Genomic DNA, 4,032 nt, shown 5'->3' on the forward strand with positions numbered 1-4,032 from the left:
GCGCGCGAGGGCGCCCGCTGCAGACCGGGCTGCGAATCCGCGCGAGCAGCCCGACCTCTCTCGCGAGTGGGCGCGTTTCCAGGTGCAGCCTGCGAGCGGCCAGTGTCTTCCCTCTCCCCCACCTCCTTTGTGATTACTTTGTTTCTCGAGCAGGAAGTACCCCTCCCGACTCATGATTCATTTCTTTCTTTTTTCATATTAATCTCATTCTGAGCACATCCAGGTTATCTTTTTAAAGCTTGCCCCATGTATCACTTTCCTCCCCTGGCTCGCGCTCATTGGGAGAAAACAAGCTGCTCAAGCAGCCCCTGGACCGCACCTGGACCTTGACAGCAGCTAACTTGTTTCCTAAATTAACGCCTGGTTCTCCCCAAGGGATTACATCGGGCATGCATTCTCTTGAGATGATATCAAGTCTTTTCGGTAAAGCTGTTCCTTCTCACAGGATTTTGCCAAGTGTGTAGAGTACACTTTGCAATCACAGATTTTTTAGCTGAAAGGGGCGGTACAGAACAATCCAGTGCATCCCCCTTGTTTTACAGATGAGGACACCGGCCTAAAGGGCAAGCGTGCCGCTTGATTGAGGTCCTGCACCTCTTGAGTAAGTGGACGCGAGGGCTCCGGACACCTTGGGCATTGTTCTCTCTGCCACACCAGGAGTGCAGTGCCAGTGTAATCCACTCATAGAGACTGTCTGTCAGAGGTGATTATACTTGGCTTGATCCAGAGTCTTGAGAAATCAGATTTGGCCAGTGTGTGATGGCTTTGGTATTTTTAAGAAACGGGACTGGCACTATTTCTAGGGGAAATAGAATGGCTGTAATGTACTTTGAAACTGCAAGAATAACCAACATTTGCAGCGCTGTTTGCTTCCATAAGGTTAAGGCACCAAAGTCCACTTTAGCAATCTGTTATGTTTTAATTAAGAATAAACTGTTAATCCATTATCAGAATCAGCTCTTTAATAGGGACCAAAACAATGATGGGTGGGACATAGAATAGATGAGTCCTGTGGCTGGGAGGTTATTAGGAAGCAGTGAAACATCACAGGCATGGTCAGCAAAAAGGGAGGGAGGGACCTCACCAGACTTGCTACACCTTTTTGCCCAGCCCTGCCCTGCCCTGAATGTTTTATGTGGAGGTAGTGGAGATGGATCCTGCTCAGGTTGGGTTGCTTTTTATTAAGTACCTGCAGTGGCTAGCTGCTTTCATAGATGAATTTCTTATACTTACCAAAAGGAGGTAGTATTGTCTCCATTTTTCAAACAAACCAGGAAATAGGCTCAGGGATTTACTTGGCTTCAGTGATACAGCCATTTGCAGTAGAATTCAAGCCTAGATCACTTATCTCCCCAATCTAGTCTGTGCTCTTTTGCACAGACGATATCTCACTACCACTTCAAGCCAGGAAGGGGATGAGAGAAATCGCCTGTGGCTGATTTATTGGCGCCTGTGGTTGCCCAGAGAGGCTGAGCAGGACTTTCAGCTGCCCTCTGTGCCGTAGAAAGTGGAGCTGTGTGCTTCCACCCTATCTCCTGAGGGGAATATGAGGGAGCCAGGCTGTCTAGCTCTGGGGAGGAGGGGCCCAAGTGCCTTGGCCGTAAAATATCCTGGTGAAGGCTGTGCTGGGAAGTGTTGCATAATGCCCTCCCCACCACCGAACCAAAGTGATTTATTTGCAGTGGTCTGTAGGTGCTGCTTGACCGTCTTGTTCAAGCAAAACTGGCCCATTTTAGTAATAACAGGGCCAGAAAGGAGCTGGGGGTTTTATATGATTGCAGACTGGTTGTTTTTTTTTCTCGTCTTAAAAAAGCAATGCAGGTGCTCTTATCTTGATAAATTAAAAAGTACTTCTACACCACTTCCTGTGCTCCCTTTCTGCTCATTTATTCCAAACTGCATGTGAACTTTAGTCTTTCGATAAAAGAATACTAAGAAAAACGCTGCTTCAGTTTATAGTTACAAGCACTGACTATGGAGTCAGGTCTAACTTGACCCCCGCTTTATACCATTTGCTAGTTGTGTGTCCTAAACCTAGGTTTTTCCTCATCTGTAGAATGGAAAGAGAAAGAACACATATAGTCACGGTGAGGATTAAAAGAGATAGTGTATATAGAGAGCACTTAGCACGGGCCTTGCTCATGGAACTTACTCATTCTCATAGTAGCGATTGGTAACTTGAACAGTATCATTCCCTCTAGGATAGGAAAGATGACTATCTGAACTTGCTTCGGGAGAGTGGAGGAAGAGGAAATAAAGTGTTTGAAGCAAACATCCGTTTCAGGGTTATTGACTGAATTTATTAATACTTCTTTCCCTTTGCTAGCAGGAATTGTTTTTTTAATCTTATCTTTAGAAAAAGTGTTTAGTGTAGTGTTAGTAGTTATTTTTTGGAATTTTTCTTATTCATTTCTTCCCTGGTTACAAATCAATATACAATGACTTCTTGTTCCTTCTGAAAAACCCTAGACACTTGAAGCAAAGGGTTTCATTAGCCCATGTGGATAACGTGTTTGTGGAACATTCCATGGCAAACAAAGTGTTGTTTTACCTATATTCAGAAGTTATAATCATTTTTGTTTGCACTGTGTTCTAGATCTGTACTAGCACTATTGTTTTCCAACTTTCTCCTGTCCTTGTAGTACCTTCTTTTTTTCTTTCAGAAATGCAGTCTTCTTCTCCTTTTTTTAGTGGACTAAAAAGAATCTTTTCCTTTTCTTCACAGATTTCTGATTTTTTTTCAAGGTCCACTAGCACTTTGCACAGACTGGTGTTAGCATTTTGTTTGCCTGGTGCTGTGGCTTTATCAGGCATCCCACATGTTGGTTAGATGGGGGTTAGAGATGTGATCTGGGCTGGCTGTGTCTGCCAGCAGGTGGTGGGCCCCAAACTAACGTTTCCCTGTTCCGTTAAAGGTTTCTAGAGCGTAACTGATCTTCCTGTGTCATCTACCATGATTGCTTCTTACCCTCTACTGTAATATTCTCAGTGATTTTTACAAGCAGATGCCTAGAATGACTGCAGATCTTATCTCAAACAATATTCTCAGATTTGGAATTTCCACATCAATTTTTAGATATTATGAAAATAGGTGTAATGGTGTGTGAGTAAATATCTCTTTTTCCTAAATACTTTTTAAAAAGAAGTCTGAAAATGGTGTGTTCCTCCTTTGTTCCCACTGCCCATCCTACTAGCTTGGGAGCACTTTTTTTGCTGTCAATCCTCACCTGACGATATTTTTCCATTGATTTCTTTTTTCTTTTTTAGAGAGAGAGGGAGAGACAGAGAGAAACATAGATGTGAGAGAGACACATGCATTGGATCCATTGGTTGCCTCCCCTACGCACCCTAACCAGGGCTGGGGATTGAGCCTTCAATTGACCTGGTTGCCCTTGACCAGAATCCAACCTGGGACCCTTCAGTCCATGGACCGATGCTCTATCCACTGAGCCAAACCTGCTAGGGGTGGGAGTACTTTTGTTTCTTAATGTGGCTACCTGGTTAGTTTGAAGTTACAATTAGAATTAGAATTGTTGATTTTTGTTCACTTGATGTAATTGGTATTATTCCCACATTTTTGGCACTTCTTACGAAGTTGCTTCTTTTTCTCTGTGAAGTAGTCTCTAAAGCAAGCATGTCAAACTCATGGCCCACGGGCTGCATGCAGCCCACAACCAATATTTTTGCGGCCCAGCCAATATAACGGTATGTAAGGAACGTTTTAATAAGAATTTCGTAACTTAATTTTTATACTATCCTGTTTTACATAATTATTAATAACAAACTCCAATGTTCGCTAATGACCGATTACTATAATCATGTTGCATTCATTTCCTTTTCAAGCCCGTGCAACATTTCTCTCCACTAACACTAGCAGCGAATATTTTACCAGCCGATTGCCATGTCATTAGTCTTGGACTGACTTGTTTGGTGTGTGCAACAGGAAATACTTTGCTTTCGGAGAACAAGAAAAATAGGTTTATTTGCATTATGCTTATTAATTTGTGCAGTTATTCAGTGCCTGGTACATTA

The 4,032-nt window shown here is 43.0% G+C and overlaps 1 protein-coding gene across 4 annotated transcripts in view; it reads left to right on the forward strand.

Annotated features, from left to right (window-relative positions):
• The first annotated feature begins 6 nt into the window (after positions 1–6).
• ZBTB25 (zinc finger and BTB domain containing 25) overlaps positions 7–4,032 on the forward strand; it is a 22,807-nt gene continuing 18,781 nt past the window's right edge. The window contains exons 1-2 of one of the 4 annotated variants that reach the window (XM_006760098.1): positions 7–82; positions 543–601. The gene's annotated coding sequence lies outside the window, so the exon portion shown is untranslated. The other 3 variants (XM_006760100.1, XM_015561557.1, XM_006760099.2) reach the window with 3 other exon arrangements.

This window comes from Myotis davidii, unplaced genomic scaffold, assembly GCF_000327345.1.
Source record: "Myotis davidii unplaced genomic scaffold, ASM32734v1 scaffold337, whole genome shotgun sequence".
NCBI classification, from domain to species: domain Eukaryota; kingdom Metazoa; phylum Chordata; class Mammalia; order Chiroptera; family Vespertilionidae; genus Myotis; species Myotis davidii.